Source organism: Hemiscyllium ocellatum, chromosome 16, assembly GCF_020745735.1.
Source record: "Hemiscyllium ocellatum isolate sHemOce1 chromosome 16, sHemOce1.pat.X.cur, whole genome shotgun sequence".
NCBI lineage: Eukaryota > Metazoa > Chordata > Chondrichthyes > Orectolobiformes > Hemiscylliidae > Hemiscyllium > Hemiscyllium ocellatum.
In genome coordinates this window covers 31850638-31873089 of record NC_083416.1, presented here as the reverse complement: position 1 = coordinate 31873089, position 22452 = coordinate 31850638, and the positions used below count along the sequence as shown (strand labels likewise).

At 39.2% G+C, this 22452-nt stretch overlaps 1 protein-coding gene across 2 annotated transcripts in view; it reads right to left on the bottom strand.

Annotated features, from left to right (window-relative positions):
- The window catches only part of sh3pxd2b (SH3 and PX domains 2B), a 329121-nt gene that overhangs the window by 235364 nt on the left and 71305 nt on the right, over nucleotides 1-22452 (bottom strand). The window lies entirely within an intron of this gene.

Genomic DNA, 22452 nt, shown 5'->3' with positions numbered 1-22452 from the left:
CAGTCAGCCAGCTACCAGCCAAATAGCTGCAAATGAAGCCATCCGGTTAACATCAGCTTGGCTTGCCAGTAAGTCCTGGGTGGTTGGCTGTGATTCCACTGGCTGAGGCAGTTAATTTTTTTTTTAAACATATAAAGAAAGCATGATGGACTTAAGAAAAGAAGACATCTTGAAAGGCAAATTAATTAAAAACTGACAAGTGAGACAAAAGGAAAAATATTGAAGAGGTGATGTTAATTGGTGACATGAAAAGTGTGCAGTCTCCACCTCCTGGATTTGTTCATACAGATGGGCGGCACGGTGGCACAGTGGTTAGTACTGCTGCCTCACAGCGCCAGAGACCCGGGTTCAATTCCCGCCTCAGGCGACTGACTGTGTGGAGTTTGCACGTTCTACCCCTGTCTACGTGGGTTTCCTCCGGGTGCTCCGGTTTCCTCCCACAGTCCAAAGATGTGCGGGTCAGGTGAATAGGCTATGCTAAATTGCCCGTAGTGTTAGGTAAGGGGTAAATGTAGGGGTATGGGTGGGTTGCGCTTCGGCAGGTCGGTGTGGACTTGTTGTTGGGTCGAAGGGCATGTTTCCACACTAAGTAGTCTAATCTAAAGAACTAATGTTTGTATTTATTCCTGAGCGTAGTGACTTCCCATAAATAAAATATTTGCAACTCCAATAAACTCTCATGGATTATTTGAACAGAGTAATTCTAAAATCCTTAGCGAGTACAAGAAAATGAAGGAAGATTAAAATTTGACCACTACCAATTTATACTCTTAGCTTCATACTTAATCCATTTGATGTGACTCTTCAAATAGTACCCTGTAGATTAACATAAACTACACTATAGGCACAGTCAAGCAGTTTTCTGATAAAACAATTAAGTGAATTTAGATTTATAAAAATCGTGAGAACTCCTTTCAAAAAAAAAGGGGTGTTGGAATCCAGGCATCATAAGCTGTGCACACTGATATGCATGAGTAACAATAGCTGTCTTCATGTGGACTAAGAATAAGCTCATGACTGTTCACAGCAGTTCCAAAATACGCTGCAGTATCTTAAGATTTAAATGAATCATTAGATCTGAATGCTACTTTTTAACAGCACCAATAGTTTCCACTAAAACAGGAGGAGAATTGTACAGATCTCCTTTTCCATTGTTGGTCAAAGTACTTGGGAAGTGGGAAACGTTTGCAAAAACTCACAATGAGGGTATGAGTGGCATTGTTCATTTTCACTTTATGGTCCTTTTCAAAATGTTGCAGAAATGAACCTGCTGCATAAAATGATTTCTACTTCCTGTTCTATGAGCAGTATATTAAGTAATTTTCAAACTCAGACTTGCTCTTGAGAATTAGTCACAAAAGAATTCAAAGATGAATTGGCCTCACTCATTGCAACATTCTTTTGGCTTTCTTGCATTTTTAAAAATATGTTATCTTTTTTATTAATTTTAGTTGTGACTGGGAGAACAGAGTTACAGTGCTTGACAGCCCGCAGCAACAAGCTAAAATACAAACTGGTGGGATAATATGACTTTTGCTGTATCTCTCTTTGCTTTTGATATTAATCTGACTTAAGATTCTCTCATTCCAAACACATTTCAAGGATCAATCAATTTAAAAGCTCCAATTTCTCAAAATATTTGTTTTTAAAAAAAAAAGAGGAACATGTGACAATATGTTATCAAATGACATCTGCAAATATTAATGTCCTAATACTTGCATTATGGTTTCATCTTACGCAAATGACAAATGACAAGTATTCAATGACAACTCCTGTATTGTACAAGTTTAATTGCTGTTCTGTGCTGATTTAAATGCTTGCAGTTTGGGCAGCAGAAGGATCTGTTTATTTCAGGGCCTTTGTCAAGACAGTTGATATCTATAGTCCATTCATTGCTAAGGTCTTACTCCTGAACTAATATAATCAGCTCACAAATAAGTAGACATATCTATACATCCTATACACTTCAAAGTATTCTGCACACATGCTAACAAATCTTCCAAGTCAGCAACGTACACACTGGTACATTCATCACTAACAACCATTGACTAAAAAGCCTCCCTAACATGCTTGGTCACTTCCTCAAAGCACTTAAAGTACTAAGTAATGGTAATGTTTCAGATGTTGTTTGCTGAAGGATTTTTTCAAGTTAAAGTGGTGAATGACATATTACTGGCTAAGAACTCATCACGTGGTTTCAGAGATCAGTTAGTATTCCAGGTAGAAGATAGATTATAATCTTAAATGGAACAACAACTTCAACCAGAAGTTGTTACAGTATTTGCAAAAAGCCAAATGTTAAGTAGACCGCAAAGAGCTGGATGTTGGGATCATTGTTGTAATTTATTGAAATGAAGAACATTGATTACTAGGCTCGTACACAGTTTGAAGATGACAAAGTTATATACAGAATTTAGGAATCAATCAATGCAAATGAATATGACTTAAGTATATTTAGATAAAGGTGCAATTTAAGCCCATGTACATTATATATGTCCTTTGATATAAATAATTGCAATGTTACATATTGGGCCAATGAAAGCATAGACACATGCATGCCATACAGAAGTATTCACTACAATTTAAAGCGTGGGAACCAGTCTGGACTCTGAAGAAATTGACAACATTTTCACACAAGATGTCAGTTCTCTTGTGAGAGATTGGCAAGGTGTTAGTTTGGGGGGAGGGAGAGAGCAGTGTGCAGTTGAAGTGGTGAAGATAGAATGTTTCAGTCCTAATAATTTGCATACATTTTTCAGGTTCAATCCAGTGATGGTCCTTCACCTCATTAACCCCCAATGTAGTGGGCACCTGCGTCAACCTATATACTAGCTTTAAGTAGGAGAATAAACCGCTCACAACTCCAGATAAGGTAGATGTGATAGAGGCTCTCAACTGAAGATTTCAGTTCATACAATGGAATCAGATCATGGGGTAGGTAGAAATGGACGGGTGTTATCTGAGAAAACCAGACAGGAATTTCTCAAACTGGCAAACTAGTTGAATTCTTTTTTTCCCCCCAAACTGTTCCAACATGGCTCAGTATAGTTTGAGCTTGTTGAACTAAATCCTGTTTTTGCAATTTCTTTACATTCATAAGATTAAGTTTTTATTTTATATATATATATAAAAAAATATATGCAATATAGATTAAATGCAGATTTTGCATTCAATATAAAGGCATGTGTCAATATGTTCTCATGCACTCTTTCATTTCCCAAACATTACGTGCTGCTGACTTCTACTATCAAGTCTTTAGCTAAATGCTTGAGATCAAATGGTTATTCAAAGTAGAAAATTAGGATAAGCAAACATGAGTGCTGGTGTAATCTCAATGAAGAGATTTCAGATGTAAGATTCCCTCAAATGAAACACTTGGGTGTGTTATGAATAATACCATTAAAAACAAGCATTACTCATGTACCATTAATAGAATATATTGGAATAATTTAACTAAAATGCATAACAAAGCATATCAATGCAATCATTACAAATAAAAAAGTGGACATGAATTAAGCACACTATAATAGCCTCCTCCAATCTTGCAACAGCAGTATGGTGACCTTTCCTGCAACCCACCCCACCCTTTCCTGGGGGTGGGGGGTGCAGGATTACGTTGGCACACCCATCCCAGAAATAAATCAGAACCAGCAGATCACGGCTCCAAGGCACAGTCTCACTCCCCTCACCTTTATGCTGCAGCAAGCATAAGCCCCACCTATCATTTTTAAATACCTCAAGAAAGGGGCGGCACGGTGGCACAGTGGTTAGCACTGCTGCCTCACAGCGCCTGGAGACCCGGGTTCAATTCCCGACTCAGGCGACTGACTGTGTGGAGTTTGCACGTTCTCCCCGTGTCTGCGTGGGTTTCCTCCGGGTGCTCCGGTTTCCTCCCACAGTCCAAAGATGTGCGGGTCAGGTGAATTGGCCACTCTAAATTGCCCATAGTGGTAAGGGGTAAGGTGTAAGGGATAATGTAGGGGTATGGGTGGGTTGCGCTTCGGCGGGTCGGTGTGGACTTGTTGGGCCGAAGGGCCTGTTTCCACACTAAGTAATCTAATCTAAAAAATTGGTCTGTCTCTGAAAATCCAAGCCAAATTTGCCTTTACGTCAGAATCAAGAATGTGTAACTGTCTCAGTTTACACATGTTCATATAACAATAGCTAATACACAAAATTTGCTTTATTTGCATCAGCAAGTAGAAGAGAAATAAACTAGTCGCAGCGGGAAAGAGAGGGAGGGAGGAAATTGGTATAAGTTAAGATTCAGAGCAAAGTACTCGACTAAGTGCATTATCAGAAGAAATACATAACCACAGTGTGCTGGAAGGATGGAATTGAGTTGGTGCCGGGGCTGGAAAATAGATTTCTGTCAAAATCAGCCACTTTGGCAGCTTGGGAATCTTGTGCATTACTGTCACTCAGTGGGCTTGTTTAATGCATTTAAATCTAACTAAATCAGCACATTTAAAGGAATTACATCGGATTACATTTTCATTGCTTTTTATGAAAAGACCAATGTACAATTTCAGATCACATTTTTAAAGCTGCTGCTGTCAAATGACAATCAGATAGTGAGCATCAATTAAGCATCGAATCAAGAGGCTCAATTGAATGGTTATTTGATCAAACATAATGGATGCCTTTTTTTCCTGTTAAAATCAGAAATGAACAAAAAAAACTTTAACAGCTGTGCAAAACGTATTGTACATGTTTGCTTTCAGTTTGTTATTAAGTCAGGCTCATCAGTTTATATTAGTGTTATATTACTTAAAATATGGACCACCAGAAAGCAACAATTTTTTTTGTTTGAGTGTTTTCAGTTCCTAATGAGAACAATCTGTTGGTTTCATTGTATCTCTAAAACGTAGAGCACAAGTAGTCAATAATACAGTATAATTAAATGAATGAAGAAATGAAGTAAATGTGGGTTTACCTCAGGAGTGGATACAAGTGAAATGATAATGGGAAATGGGGAACAAAGGAGTTATTAAACAACTACTTTGTACTTTTATTCAATGTTGGAGACAAAATAAACTAGGAATAGTGGAGAACTAAAAGGGACCTACCGATAATTAAGAACATAATATAATTCATAAAAATGAAAAACAAATGGTGGAATTAATGCAGCTAAAAGCTGATATTTCCTAAATCTAATAGCAAACACCTATGGTTTGAAAAAAGGTGACTGCAGTGCTAGTGGATGTATTCTTCCAACATTTCCTAGCTTCTGGAATGACACAAGGGATTGGAAGGCAATAACAGTATAATTGCTATTTAAGGGAGGGAGACACAAGGCTTATCCTGAATAGCATCAGTAATTGGAAAATTGCTGAAATCCATTAAAGAAATAATAAGTAGACACTTTGCAAATCATAGTATGATTTCAAAAAAAAAATCACCATAAATAGAATTAGACAATTTGAGGCTTTGAAGATATAACTAGCCAAGTAGATAAAAGAGGAACTAGTAGATACATTATATTTTAATTTTCAAAAATAAATTTGAAAAAAGGTACAATATGAAAGACTTTCACACAGGTGAAGGCTCAGGCATTTGAGGGCAGGTGAATGGGGATGGTATAAAGCATGTTAGCGAATTGATTAAAACAACAGAAAATAGCAGGAATAAATGGGTAATTTTCACACTGTAAAACATTACTACCATAGTTCTGCAAGGATCACTTCTAGGGTCTGAATATCTTTCTATTAATATTCAAAGAGATTACAAAATGTAACATACCCAAGTTTACTAGTAATACAAGGCTAGGATACTGTGTGGAGTTTTGATTTCTATATCTAAGAGAAAATATGTTACTATAATGCAGTTAGTGCAATTAAGTTACACGATATTGCTTCTGGGATGAAAGGTTAATCCTTCAAGAAACTGTGTAGACTTGGTCCTTGGCCTACTGATTAGATGAATGAAATGTGATTGCATTAGAATATGTAAAGTTCTGAAACAGCTTTACCAGGTAGCTACTAAGAGGCTGATTTTCTTTCTTCCCCAGTGTGTTGCAAAGCAGGTTTGCCTCTTTGAACTTTATGTAAATAATCAGCTGCATTGCCCTCAAAAACGCACTGTGGAATATGAATCTCCATCTTCTAAGAATATTATAGCACTGAATTATTAATAATTAGAGGGTATTATGTAGTGCAGAAGAAATAGCAGTAATGCACCCTTTAAGCACTTTGAGCATTTTAAATTATTTAGCTCAGAGGTTCGGAGGCCAATTGCTAGATAACTCAAATATACCAGAAATCACACCAAAGTACACTCTAGTGGGAGGGCACAAAGAATATTCGCTTATTTTTTAAGTGAAGAACAGCATCCCAAAAAGTAAAAGGAACATTTACTTTTGTGGAGATCAAACCAAACTTCATGGTTGATGACAAGATCACATTTAATACGACAATCACATTTTGAATACAATGCAATTTATTCTTAAATTACCTTTTGTTTTAGAATCTAATTTCTTGTTATACTTTTGTTGTGAGAAAGGAATGGAAATTAACATAGGACCATGATATTTTGCTTAAGTATATTGTCTCAGGCAAAACATTCCACTCTCCCAAGGGGTACATTACAATATTACGCAATCAACTGTAATGAATCCAAAGACAAATGAAACATAAACTCTGATACTTTCCTTGCTTCAATGATATTGGCTGCTCAGAAGCTTTAATGAATGGCATAACGCTGTGTCAATTAATATCAGCTACTATATTATTATGCATTCTGCAGATTAAAGCTGGACAGATTGACACACTATTTGTCTAAGGAGTGTGAGCATGCCTCATGAAATCAGTTTACTAAAGAAAGAAAATTATTTTTCTTATTTTGTAGGGCAGGACAAAGCCAGGTCAAAGCAACAACAGTACACAAAAGAACATTACATCCCTGTTCCTTTGGAAGTAAATCTGTCTACTCTCTACACAAAGTTAAAATTTTGCCTATAACAAGAATTGTAATAATTAAGTTACACTAAAAATCTTTTTTCCTATTCTTTAGTGGGAGGCAGAAGATTATAGCACTGTTTTATGGGTAATTGTGATCAATTTCATTTAACATAGAATAATCAGTGTTTCTAACTGCGAGGTGATCAGTTTAGCACTGATCCCATCAAATGATCACAAAAAGTAAAAACGTATGTTCCAGTAAAGATAACCAGGATTAAAATGATGTGATTTTTTTTTCCCCCCAACTGAAGATGCACAAGTTGGTTTTAGCAGTTCATGCCATCCAGCCAGTGATCTTCCTGGCCAGTAAAGGTCAATTGCAGATGGAAGTCACCAAATGGTACATTATTCTTTATCTGCTGTCTGATGAAAAGTCTTCTCAATGCTTAATAGAATGCCATAACAATGAATTCCTTACAGTTGCTGTCAATAGCTTGTGCAAAATCCAGTCAGTCACCAGGAATTATACTTAATTAACCCACAACAAAATCTAATCAGCATGCAATGTAAGGTTCAGAGAGCTGGGATCAAGTACATGCAATTTAAATTTTGCTGTTTTTATGTGAAGGAGTGTTAACTACAAACCATGTCTACTCAATGGAACTTTTAATTAAACTGTTCTTATAATTTATTTTACCCTTTTGAAACAAGCACATAAATTGGCAGTTGTATTTCATTAAGTTGACATTGCTATTAATAGGATGGTGTGCATTTCATTGGAAAACAAATAGTTACAATTTAAACATAAGATATTCACATCATATTTTAGTAGTTCTTAATATACATTTGTAAGCATTCTATAGCTATGAAAATCTGTTGGGGCAAAGAGTGAACTGACACTGTTGCACTGATATATAGCAATATTTGAGGTAGACATATTCTTTTCATTTCACAGTTGAAGATATAGTGCAGTACAATGCAACATTGTGTTGTGCCATTAAATAAACCAGGTTAATTAATTATTTTGAACTTAGAGACATATGATTTATAGCATGTGCCATAGTCTAAATTGAATCAACTGAATTGTAAAAATTATCTAATAAAACAGAATGTCAAACAAGGGGAAAAATCAACTTCTATAATTGTACATCTCAGAATATTCCACACTAAGCCAATTACCTGTTAGATGCATTGTACGCTTTGCATTATAGTCCATGATTACTGACCTGAAAACGAAGTCAAGCTTTTATCATTGAAGAACATGCATTTGTGTCCATTTTGAAAGGTGACATGGACTACAATTTTCTATAATTGAATTAATCTTTGTTAATAATTAGAGATTCATTCTGTATCCATCGAATGATAGGACTGACATCAGAGCATTTCAAAATAAAGGAATACAATCATGAGGAAATAATAAGCTTGCATGGGATACATTATCAGACTAAAACTGCTGCCAGCAAAAAAAAATCATCAGGGTAAAAGAACAACTTTTTTAAAAACTGCAGTAAATAGAAAATTCAATATGTGATGTTTCAAGTGACCACAGAAATGGCAATAAAAGTACTGCAGCACAGACAATGTCAAACGTTTCACTAGACAGAATAAACAATAGTGTTATTAATTTTCAGTAGTCAGTGTTTTCATGTCTGGCTTGGTCAAATTACTACCAGCAGAGACTGTCTGAGCAGGAGTAAGCTGCTGTCTCATTTGGAAGAAGATGGGTGGGCTTGGAAAAACTATCAACGTCTTTCTAAATTTTAAACACAAAATAAACTTTGCCAAGAAAAATGAATTTGTACGCAATGGGGAGAAAGGCATTTTACCTAATGTTAAAAATCACAACACCAGATTATAGTCGAACAGGTTTATCTGAAAGTACAGGCTTTCGGAGCACTGCTCCTTCATCAGGTAGCTAGTGGGGCAGGATACATAACATATAGAATTTATGATTAAAAGACCAAAGTATCATACAATTGATGTGATGGACTAGACAAATCTAGATGGCAGATCATTCTTCAAATACTTAGTATGGGGATGCAGATTTCAATTGATTAATATGTAAATCCAAGAATTTCTGTCAACTCACTGACCTGAGATAACTTAAGGTTTTATCAGTACATTAAAAGCTAACATCCCAGCTCAGACAATACATGAAAGGTGAGAGGTTAAAGTCATAGATTCATAGAGATATACAGCATGGAAACAGACCCTTCGGCCAGACCGACCAGATATTCTAAATTAATCTAGTCCCATTTGCCAGCACTTGACTCATGTTCCTCTAAACCTTTCCTACTCATATCCATCCAGATGCTTTTTAATTGTTGTAATTGTACTAGCCTCCACCACCCCCTCTGGCAGCTCATTCCATACATGCACCACCCTCTGCGTGAAAATGTTGTGCCCAAGGTCCCTTTTAAAATCTTTCCCCTCTCACACTACACCTCTGCCCTCTAGTTCTGGACCCCATTATCCCAGGTATCGACCTTGTCTATTTACCCTAGCTCTGCCCTTCATGATATTATAAACCTCTAAAGTCATCCCACAGCCTCCGACACTCCAGGTAAATAGCCCCAGTCTATTCAACCTCTTCCTCAAACTCAAACTCTCCAACCCTGGCAACATCCTTGTAAATCTTTTCTGAACCCTTTCAAGGTTCACAACATTCTTTTGATAGGAAGGCGACCAGAATTGCACACCATGTTCCAAAAGTGGCTTAACCTATATCCTGTACAGCCGCAACATGACCTTCCAACTCCCATGCTCACTGTCCTGACCAATACAGGAAAGCATACCAAACACCTGCTTCACAATCCTACCTACCTGAGATTCTACTTTTACGGAACTATGAACTTGCACCTCAAGGTCTCTTTGTAAAGTTACACTCCACAGGATCTTACCATTAAATGTATAAACCCTGCCCTGATTTGCCTTTCCAAAATGACAACACCTCACATTTATCTAAAATGAACTCCATCTGCCACTCCTCTGCCCACTGGCCTATTTGATCATGATCCCAACATACTCTGAGGTAACCTTCTTCACTGTCCACTATACCTCCAATTTTGGTGTCATCTGCAAACTTGCTAACTATACCTCCTATGTTCACATCCAAATCATGATAAGCAATGGACCCAGCACCAATCCTTGTGGCACACCACTGGTCACAGTCTGAGAAACAAACCTCCACCCTTACCCCTGTCTCTACCTTCAAGCCAGTTCTGTATCCAAATAATTCTATGTATTACATGTGACCTAACCTTGTTACCCAGTCTACCATGAGGAACCTTGTCGAATGCCTTACTAAAGTCCATACAGTTTGTCTGTATCCCAACCTGGAGTCAGGTTGGTTTTCTTTCCAAAACAGGAGTTTATAAAATATCACACTGATTCACTGCCTATAGATTGTGTGCTTTTTGAACAAAATAGAACGTATCTGCAAATGCAAATTCACCCCATGAACTTATACATGCATGCATATGGGACAGGGAAAGTGTGGGCGGCATGGTGGCTCAGCGGTTAGCACTGCTGCCTCATAGCACAGGATCCCAGATTCAATTTCAGCCTGGGGCGATTATCCGTGTGGAGCTTGCACATTCTCCCAGTGTCTGTGTGCATTTCCTTTGGGTGCTCCGGTTTCCTCCCACAGTCCAAAGATATGCAGGTCAGGTGAACTGACCATGTTAAATTGTCCATAGTGTTACGTGAATTAGTCAGAGGGGAGTGGGTTGCTCTTTGGAGGGTCAGTGTGGACTTGTTGGGCTGAAGGGCCGGTTTCCACAGTGTGGCGGGGTGTGTGGAGAAAGTGTCCGAATGTGTGTCAGTGTGTGTGTTTGTGGGTGTGTGTGTCTGCGTGTGCATGCATGTATGTGGTAAGGGTGTAAAAGCAGGAAAGTATTTGTGGGAAAGAGAAAGTATGAATATGTGCATGTACGTGTGTGCACGCGTGAGGGATGCGGACAGTGGGTGTGTGGAGAGAGCATGTACCTTAGAGGGTGTGTGGATGTAAGGAAGAGGCAAAGTTTGTGTGTGCATGCATGAGTGTGTGTGCGTGCGTGGGGAAGAGGGAAATTACATACACGTGTGTATGTTTGGGAGAAGAAAATTGTGTGCGCACATGTATGTGTGAGGGGGAAGAGGGAAAGTGTCAGTGTGCTGGTGTGTGGGAGAGAGGGAAACTGTGCATGTGTGGGGGAGAGGGAAGGTGTGTTTTGTACACACGTGTGTGGGGGGTGGGGAAGGAGAGAGTAATTGTGTGTGCCTGCACCAGTGTTTGGGAGTGTAGAAGGAAAGTGTGTGTGGGGGAGAAGGAGAGTTTGTGTCTGTGTGTATGCGTACATGAGGGAGCATGGGCGTCTGGGGGGAGAGAGGCAAAGTGTGCATGTATGTGCAACTGCATGTTTGCACGTGAGGGATGGGGAGAATGTGTGTGTCTGTGTGTGTGTGGGGGGGGGGGGGAAGGGGAGAAGAGGGAAAGTGCATGAGTGGGTGGGGAGAGAAGGAAAGTGTGTGTGGGAGCGATTGAAAGTGTGAATATGTTTGTGTGGGGGGAGGAAATGGAAAGTGTGTCTGTGTGTGCGCGCACATTGTGTATGAGCTAGAGGGAACGTGTGTGTGAGAGTGCATGTACACATGAGGGGGAAGGTGTGCACATGTGCAGGTGTGTCTGTGCGTGTGTCAGAGTGGGGAGTGTGTGTGTGGGAGTGAAAGACAATGCGTGCAAGTGTGTGCGCATTGTGCATGAGCAAGAGGGAAAGTGTGTGCGCAGGTATGTGTGTGCACGCATGAGTGAGAGAGTAAGTGTGCACACGTTCAGGTGCATATCTGTGCGCATGAGAGACAGAAAATGTTTGTGGGAGAGAGAGGGAGTGTGCACATGTGGGGGAAGAGAGGGATTGTGTGTGTTGGGAGGTGGGAAATGTGTGTGCATGTGTGTGAGGGAGAGGGAAATGATGTGTGTGTCTGCACTTGTGCACATGAGGGACAGGGGAAGTTTGTGGGTGGGGAAGAGGGAATGTGTGTATGGTGGGTGTGCGCGCACGCATGCGAAGGAGAGGGAAAGTGTTTGCGTGATGGGGGTAAAGGAAAGTGAATGTGCTTGTGTGTGAGGGAGAGGGAAAAAGTGTGTGCATTCGTGCGTGTGAATCTGAAAGAGAGGGAAATCGTTTGTGTCCCGGGGGGGGGGGAGAGAGAGAGAGAGAGAGAGAGAGAGAGAGAGAGAGAGAGAGTGTGAGTGTGTGGGGGATAAAAGAGGAAAAATGGGTTTGTGTTTGTGTGCAGGGGGTGGGGGGGGGAAGAGAGGGAAACTGTGTGTAAGGGAGAGGGAAACTGCGTGTGTTTGCGCGCACGAGAGACAGAGAGAGGGTGGGGGAAACGTATATCTGTGAGCTACGTGCATGAGGGAGAGGGACAGTGTGTGTGAGGAAGAGAGCATGTGCATGAGAAGGTGTCTGTGTTTGTGTGTGTCTGTGTGTATGCGTATGCATGATGGAGGAAGGCCTCAACCAGGATCTTTGGTTCATATCAGACTACAGGTGACTCTACCACACTATACGTACACAGGTGCATACACATAGACAGACATTCTCACAAACACACACACATGCTCTCTCTTTCACTCTCCCACATATACACACTTTCCCTCCCCACCCCCATACACAAACATCTACTTTCCCTCTCCCTCATGCATACACACGCCCAATTTTTCTCTCCCTCACAAACATACTTTCTCTCTCTTCCCGCTACTCCACCCCCACATACACACAGATATGTTCCCTCTCATCCCACCCCCTTTCACCCCCCACACACACACTTTCCTTCTCCCTCACACGCACTCACATACATGTGCACCCGCATGCACTTTTGTCTCCCTCACGTACGCACACATATAAATCTATGGGCTAAATTTGCATTTGTAGATTTGTATTTGCAGATACAATGTATTTGTTCAAAAAGCACACAATCTGCAGGCCATCAATGTGACATTTTATAAATTCTTACCTTGGAAATAAAACCAGTCTGACTCAAGTTTGGGATACAGGCAGACTCTAACCTCACACCTTTAATGCATTGTTTGGGCTGAAATGTTAACGTTTTATCAGTTTACAAAAAAGTTATCTCAAGGCAATGACTTGAAAGAAATTCTGAGATTTACTTATTGATTAATTGAAATCTGCATCCCCATTCTAAGTGATTAAAGACTTAAAAGCCATCTAGGTTTGTCTAATACATTGCATCAGTTGCATGACACTTTGGTCTTTTACTTATAAATTCTGTATCCTACCCCACGAGCTACTTGACCAAGGAGCAATGCTCCGAAAGCTTTCACTTTCAAATAAACATGTTGGACTTTGTCCATCCCAGTTCAACACTGGCACTTCCACGTCATGGTTACCTAATGTTGTATCAGACATGAAGGCTGATTTTAACATTGCTGTCAAATTCAAATTGCATTACAGACTCTGTAACATCCATGCATATATGAAAGAGAAGTCACTTGCTTTGTATTGGAATCTGTACTCTGCTCAGCTGAGCAGGATAAGTTGGAACTGCTAGCTCCTGGTATCTCCAATGCAGTTAAGTAACTTGAGCTTACATAACTATCCATCAACCATCGAAAAGTCCATAAAAATCATGCCTATGATTCAGAATTTTGGATTAAGTGGGCAACATAAGTTGTTTTCTCCTTACCAGATGTATTTTTAGTCTTGGTACTCACCCACATAGTAATCATTAAAACAGAATATAAATAACACAGAAAAATAATTTTAATTGATATGCCAAATCTTACATTTTATGTGAATTAATGGAGCTGTTAACAAATTATGAAATGCCATTTGTTAAAAAGGACCACAAATAAATTTGTCAGTAAAATTGAAGCTCGTGGGATAAAACAGGCAGTGACAGCACAGATGCAAAATTGACCAAAACACGGAAAATAATTGAGATTAGTGGCTTTTTAAATTGAACTGGAGAGAAATATGTGGCGATATCCCCACAGTTCTGTACTGATGTTCTCATTTACATTAATGAATTGGACATGGTGATAACAGGGCATAATTTCAAAACTTTTGTTGATTCACATCTTGGAATTACAATAATCAGAAAGACAGTAATGAAGCACAGAAGCATGCAATGAAATTGACAGATACTTGGTAGATAAAACGTAAGCATTAGATGATACGTTTTGGTCGGAAGAATGAGGAAAGATAACACAAGCTAAATGGTATAAAATTCAAAGTAGATGTATGGAGAGAGATCTGAAGATTCTCTTGCACAAATCTTTGAAGACGGTTCAAAGGAGATCATGAAGCATATAGAACCTTGGAGTCTAAATAAAGGCAGAGAGCACAAAAGCATAAATCTATATTAAAGATAGAGCTGGTGTACAGTGACCAATTCTAGTCATCATACTTTAGTAAGGACATGAAGGTTTTGAAGAGGATACAGAAGGGATTACTTTAATCATTTCAGAAATGAGGAATTAGTTGTGTGAATTGAATGAAGTAACTTGAGTTCTCCTGTCAATAAAGAATTAAAGATCTCTGACAGGTGTTCAAAAATTTTAATGTTTTGCGTACAGCAATAAAGAAGAAACTGTAGCAATGTTTGAATGGGTGGTAATAATAGGGCATAATATTTTGCCAATTAGCAAAATAATCAAACCAGCTCAAGAAAAACGTTAGGCAACAGTCCATCATGTAAACCAGCCTTCCTTCCATGGACTCCAACTATACTTGCCACTGCCTTTTAGATTAGATTACTTACAGTGTGGAAACAGGCCCTTCGGCCCAACAAGTCCACACCGACCCGCCGAAGCGCAACCCACCCATACCCCTATATTTACCCCTTACCTAACACTACGGGCAATTTAGCATGGCCAATTCACCTGACCCGCACATCTTTGGATTGTGGGAGGAAACCGGAGCACCCGGAGGAAACCCACGCAGACACGGGGAGAACGTGCAAACTCCACACAGTCAGTCAGTCGCCTGAGTCGGGAATTGAACCCGGGTCTCAGGCGCTGTGAGGCAGCAGTGCTAACCATTGTGCCACCGTGCTGCCCACAAAGCAAGCGACATAATCGAAGACCCTTCCCACCCCATAGGGCAGAAGATATAAAAATTTGAAATCATGTTCCAACAGATTCAAGAACAGCTTCCTCCCCACTTAGAGTTATGAATGGGCCTCTCATATATTAGAGTTGATCTTACTCTGCACCTCCTCTGAATTGTAAGACTATAATTATGCATTTGTTCAATTATCCTGATATACTTCTGTAAGGTATTATATGGCTGGTAGCACATAAAATAATACTTTTCACTGTATCTTGGTACATGTGGCAATAATAAATCAAAATTTGGAATGCCCTACCTGATGGATGGAGTTAACAGTAACTTTCAAAATGGAATTGGATAAATAGTTGAAGGCAAAATATTGTCGAGACATGAAAAAAGAATCAAGGAGATTAACTGCAGAGTTGATGGAACTACAGTACAATGTGAACAAGCAGCGAAATTAGTTTTTTTTTGGGGGGGGGGGGGAGAATGATAGGAAGCAAAAAAACTTGCCAACTTTTCTAGGAAAGAAAAAGAATACAAACCCCACATGTTAAACAAATCAATCCCACAATTGACCATCAACAACCCCACCATTACAAAACATTGTATTGAATGTAATGTCAATGGCAATGCCGCCCAACTATATTGAAACCTCCTTTAAATGAAGGAAAGCCAGCTACTTCAACTATCTGAGATTTTGGTGAGCAATGATGGAATTGGTGGGTTTTGAATTTCATTGAAGAACTGAGCATGGGAAGCAAGAATTAGTGCAATTGCATTGGACACAAACAAGGTGGTGAACTTTACTTCTGACTGGGCCAATGATTTGCTTTGAAGGTTTACTGTAATTGTTCTTGCATTATTTCTATGTATTAATCAGTCGAGATGAGAACTGAGTTCTTATTTCTCCCCACTTTCCATCCAGAAACAGAGGTGTTTAACTTTTCCTGTATTTTGAAACAGATGGTGACACTTTTATTCCACAGCCAGAAAGTTAGTGTCCAGTTGGCTGAAGGCAAGGGGTTGTAGAATTTTTTTGAGGTTCGTGATGTTGCAACACAATGTTGTTCTTAAATAGAGAAGTAGCCTGCTTTCAAGGCAAGCATAAGGAGTTTTTTTTTCAGAAAAACTTCAAGGTGGTTTACTTGGACTTGAAGCAAGCTTAGCCATTAATCTGAAGCTTAGTTCTTTGCCATTCAGCTGTTCCAATGTTGAAGGCAAACTCTGACTTGCTGTTGACCTCAAGAGCTTAGCAGCCTATGTTAATAGCAGACCAAGTGTTGAGAAATGTATACTTAAAATATTTGCAGAGACCAGAGGAAGTTTGATCATGTGAGGGGTTCATGAAGGAGTCAATTTCAATTAATCACTTAAAAAGGAAAAATGTTACAGATGCTGGAAATCTGAAAACAAATACAGAATGCTGGAGAAACTCTGCAGGTCTGGCAGCATCTGTAGAGAGAAGCAAAAGTTAACATTTCAAGTTAGTAAGACTTTTCTTTAGAACATGATAATTAAACATTTCTTTTGAAGAATCAAGACATTAACTCTGTTTTGCTCTCCACAGATGCTATCAGACCTGAGTTACTCCTGTGTCTGTTTCAATTTATAAATTGGATTCTCTCTGTCTAGAGGATCCCTTGTCACCTCAAGCAATATTGTCAACTCTTCTTTTGTTGACTGCAATATTCACAATAGGTCTTTGAAACAGCGCCATTTAACTTTGAACCAGTTGAGAGAGAAGAATTATGGTTAAGCTTTGTCCTAGTAAATGCTGTTGGAAGTTAACGAAACTGCTTTCAACTTTTAATTGTGTCTAGCAACAGCAAAATTATAGTCCATTTTAAAAAAGTTAAACAATAAAATGTAGCTTCTAAAGCAATCAATGATGTCTTTTAGGTCTTCTGGACCTTAGCCTATTAATGACAGTGTAGAGAATTTAAACAGCATAGCTTTGACCTGCAGCCAAACCATTACTTGAGTGTCTGAATTCCCAGTGAGAAAACTGTCTCTTACTTATTTAATCATTTAAATTCCACTGAGGTACAAATTCACTTCACTTTTCCCAACTGTTAAAAGTTGGCATTTCTCCATTATGAAGATTATTTGTTCCATGTTTTACTTCGTAATGAAAGATTCAAAAACTCTTGGTAGGTTTTCAGAAACAAAACATCTATTTTGATGGAAGTCAGTGTAGAAGCTGTGTTTAATTACACAGCTGTAATATTTGTCCAAGCCAAAAAATGAATTTTTCCAACTACTCTATATAAAATGTATTTGTCTCAACGGCTGCTTTCTTACACGTGGATATTTATACAAATGTAGTTCAATAAAATGTGTGGATATTTAGTATATGTGCAATAACCATAACTAAACATTTCATGGATATGTTTAGATAACCTATTGCAAGCAGTGAGTATCATGTCTGCCATGATTCCAATATCATTCATAAACATTATGTAGCACATGAGATTCTAAGGTTTGTTGACGCAATGTATAAATAAAAGCAATGTGGCACTTACCAATGCATGCACTATCATCCTATCTAACATCTGATTTTTCAACATGCAAATTACTTGGTATCATTTTAATTTTATTTCAACGTTCTGAAAGATGTGCAAAATCTGCAAATTTGAAGGTAAATTTCGACTGCTTACAACGTGAATCCACTGCCCGGTCTCACCTGATAGTAGGAGATCTCTACTTTTACTTATTTCCTCACCCAACCCTTGGCTCCTGGAAAACAGTGCCCCTTCAAATCCATTAGTACCTCACTATCAGTTTTCTATGATAATATGTCCATCAAAGGTGGAAGGCAGGGGTAAGCAGAATGTGTGTAATGGGAGTAAATACCCTTGGGTTGGCCCTAAATAATTATTCTGATTGTTGAAAATAATACAAAGGCTCAACAGATTGAAATGCCTTCTTCTGTGCGATACCAGTCTGTGATTCTATCACAATATTTTGATATTAAGTTACTTAATTCTTTTACATGCTTTTGTTAAAGGAGTTTGGCACAAAATAGGGGAACAGTGATGTCTGAATATAGGACGACACAACATTGGAAAAAAATTATGCATTTGGCAATTATTTTATTGGTCAGAGTTTCCATAATGTTAAGAGAAAATCAAAGCACCTTCCACACTTGCAGTAAGCCAAGAATCTGTGAAGTAATTAAATATATGACTAATCCCTTCTTTTCTTTCACAATATGAACTCATATAATCCTTATAGATCGATGGAAACAGAAGTGTCATCATATTAACTGTTTGTGTCACAATTCACAGGTACATTCAGAACCATGTTATTAGGCATCTAAACCAAACCCCCTTAAAACATTAAGGAGAAATCCTTATTAGTACGAAATGAAATTAAATCAATAGTAAAAAAAACAAAGTACGATCAGATGGTGTAGAATCTGTGTAGGTAGAATTGAGGAACTGCAAAGGTAAAGCTGCTGTTGTTATGTACAGGCCTCCAAACAGTCGTCAGGAGCTGGGGCACAAGATACACCAGGAGATAGAAAAGATACGTAGGAAAGGCAAAGTTACAGCAATCATGGGGATTTCAATACGCAGGCAGATGGCAAAATCAGGTTGGTGGTGGATACAAGAAAGGGAATTTGTGGGATGTCTACATGGTGGCTTTTTGCAGTAGCTTGTGGTGGAGCCCACTAGGGAATGGGTTATACTGGATTTAGTGCTGTGCAATGAGGCAGACTTGATACAGGACCTTAGGGTGAAGGAACCTTAAGGAGGTAGTGATTATAACATCATGAAATTTACTCTGCAACTTGAGAGGGAGAAGATAGAATCAGAGGTAACGGTATTACAGCTGAATAAAGGCAATGACAGAGGCAAGAGAGAGAGGAGCTAGGTGGGATTATTTGGGAGAGGAGCCTAACAGGAAAGACAGTGGAACAGCAATGGCAGGAGTTTCTGAGAATAATTCAGGAGATACAGCAGTGTTTCATCCAGAGGGAAAAGAGGCATGGTACAGGAAGGATGAGGCAACCATGACTGGCTAGGATAGCCTAAAAGGAAAAGAGAAAGCATATAATGGGGCAAAGGGCAGTGGGAAATCAGAGGATTGGGAAGCTTATAAAAGGTCAACAGAGGGCAATAAAAAAAAAGAAATAAGGAGGGAGAACATTAAATAGGAGAGTAAGCTCAGCTATAATATAAAGGAAGACTGTAATAGTTTCTTTTGTTATATAAAGAGAGGCAAAAGTAGACTTTGGTTAGCTAAAAGATGATGCTGGAGAGATAGTAGTGTGGAACAAGGAAATGGCTGAGGAACTGAATAATTACTTTGTGTCAGTCTTCTCAATGGAAGACACGAGTGACATTCCAAAGATTCGAGAGAATGAAGTGGCAGAGCTGAGTATCATGACCATCACCAAGAAGAAGATGCTAGAAAAACAGCATGGCCTGAAGGTGGATAAATTTCCCTGGACCAGATGGACTACACCCTAGAGTTCTAATGGAGATAGCTGAAGAAATAGTGGAGGAGTTAGTGGTGATTTCTCAGGAATCACTAGAATCAGGGAGGGTCTCAGAAGACTGAAAAATCATTAACATGACACCCATGTTTAAAAAGGGAGTAAAGCAAATAAATGGAAAATTACAGACTTATTAGCCTAACCTCGGTCGTGGGCAAGATCATGGAATCCATTGTGACGGATGAGATTTCTGAATATTTCGAATGTATGGTAAAATAGGGCGAAGTCAGCATGATTTCATCAAGAGAAAAAGTCACACCTGACAAATTTTCTAGAATTCTTTGAGGAAGGAACAAGCAGGTTAGATCAATGAGAGTCAATGGATGTTATCTACCTGGACTTCAAAAAGGCCTTTGACAAGGTGCTGCACAGGAGGCTTATTGAGTAAGATAAGGTCTCATGGTGCTAGAGGAAAGATGCTAGCATGGATAGAAGCTTGGTTGTCTGGCAGAAAGCAGAGAGTGGGTCCTTCTCAGGATGGCAGCTGGTGACAAGTGGTGTTCTGCAAGGCTCAGTATTGGGACCACACATTACACATTAACAATCTAGATGAAGTAACTGAAAGCATTCTGACTAATAAATTCTGTAGACGATATAAAGATAGGTTGAAGGACAGGTATCATTGAGGAGGCGCAGAGGCTGCAGATGAATCTGGACAGGTTTGGAGAGTGTAGATTTGAGTGGTGCTGGAAAATCACAGCAGGTCAGGCAGCAACCGAGGAACTGGAAAATCGACGTTTTGGGCAAAAGGCCTTCATCAGTATTCCTGCAGTCGATTTTCCTGCTCCTCTGATGCTGCCTGACCTGCTGTGCGTTTCCAGCACCACTCTAATCTAGACTCTGGTTTCCAGCATCTGCAGTCCTCGTTTTTAAACTAGGTTAGGAGAGTGGACAAAGAAGTAGCAGATGGAGTACAACATGGGAAAGCGTGAGGTCATGTACTTCGGTAGGAAGAATAAGGGCATGGACTATTTCCTAAATAGGGAGAAAATTCAGAAGTCTGAAGTGCAAAGAGATTTGGGAGTTCTAGTCCAGAAGTCTCTGAAGATAAACTTGCAGGTTGAGTCAATAGTTAGAAAGGCAAATGCAATGATGGCATTTATTTTGACAGATCATGAATATAAAAGCAGGGATGTACTTCTGAGGCTCTATAAGGCTATGGTCAGACCACATGTAGAGTATTCTGCGCAGTTTTGGGCCCCATATCTCAGGAAGGATGTATTGGCAATGGAAGTGTTCAGAAGACGTTCACAAGAATTGTCAGTTATAGACCAGGCCCCATCCCTCAAAACATTTTTAAGCAGGTAGTGCAGACTGTAATTTTCCATTGGTTTTAGTTAAGTAAATAGTGGATATTCCCAGAGTGAATTAACCGACTCGACTATCAGGTTTTAAACAAACAGAATTTATTTACAAAGTTATGGAATGAAATACAGAAATTATTGGATAACTTATCCTATCCAAACCCAACAGACTATCCCAACTTAATGATGCTCTTCCGAAAATACTTGCAACAGTCCAATAAACAAAGTGTAAAATCAATCAAACCGGGCTTACAGGTTACGAAGTCAGAAGGAAGGACAGAACCAGCAGCCTTTCTTCACACACACTGCTGCTGAACGGAATCAAAAATTCTAATCTAAACAAAGGCTAGCACACAATTGGTTGGGCGCTCCCCATTGATTACATCCATTTTTTTTTAAGGCATGAAAGACTTAGGCCAGAGGCATTTTCTGTTAGGGGTAAAGAAAAAGGGCCCCAATGAACCTTTCAAACCCAGTCTAGTTGGAGTCTGTCGAATTACCCCTCTCTCTGGAAAAAAATTCAAGAGTATAGTAACCTTGTAAATGACCAACATTGTGACAGATCCCAGGAATGAAAAGCTTAATGTACGAGGAATGTTTGAGGTCTCTAGGTCTAAACTCAATTGAGTTTAGAAGGATGGGGTGTGGTGGGAATCGAATTGAAACATACCGAATACTGAATGGCCTGGATAAAGTAATGTTGGGAAGGTGTTTCCATTGGTTGGAGGGACTAGGACTCAAGAGCACAGCCTTAGAGAAAGCCTTTTAGAACAGAGATAAGAAGAAACCTCTTCAATCAGGAAGTGGTGAATCTACAGAATTCGTTGCCACAGAAGGTGTGGAGGCCAGGTCATTGAGAATATTCAAGACTGAAAGAGATAGGTTCTTGAGGATTGAGGGGATCAAGATTTCAAGGAGAAAACTGGAGAATGGGGTTGAGAAACATATCATCCATGATTGAATGGCAGAGGAGACTCTATGGGCTAAGTGGCCTAATTTTTGCTCCTATGTCTCATGGTCTAGACCCTAACTTTTATCATGTTAAGAGGCAAGTGTAAGGCGCTATGTTCCAAATGTGATTCTATTGGTCAAACTACTCAGATTTAAGCAAAATACACTTTATTCTTATACTACACAGAAGTAAAAGGAATTGGCACAACTTTAACTCCATTGAGTATAGGTACACAATCCTTTATCCAAAATCAGAAGTTTCTGTTGTGAAGTTTTTTTCTTCATAACAAGGTTGTTTGGCATGCCAACAGTTAACCCAACTCTACATCTATTCGACTCATGTCACTCAGATGTGATGTAGGGCCGAGGCCCAGCACTGGCAGGCATCAATTCTGTCTCCGGGCTCGTAGTACTCCCAGGTGCGTCTGCTGTTTGGTACGATTTTTAAAAATTTCAATTGTCCCTTATTCCAAAATTTGAAAAATTTCAAGTTCCAAAAACTAGCTGATTCCCAGGGTTTCGGATAAAGAATTGTGTACCTGTAATTAAATACTATTTAACTACTAATTATCACGTGTTCTAATATAGCAGTATCCCATAAACACAACTTTGGTAAAGGCAGGTAGAGCAAAACAGATTTGCTCCCGTACTATCTTCAATCCAGGAGAAAGGAACACCATAGAGTCATACAGCATGGAAACAGACCCTTCGGTCCAACCTGTCCATGCTGACCAGAT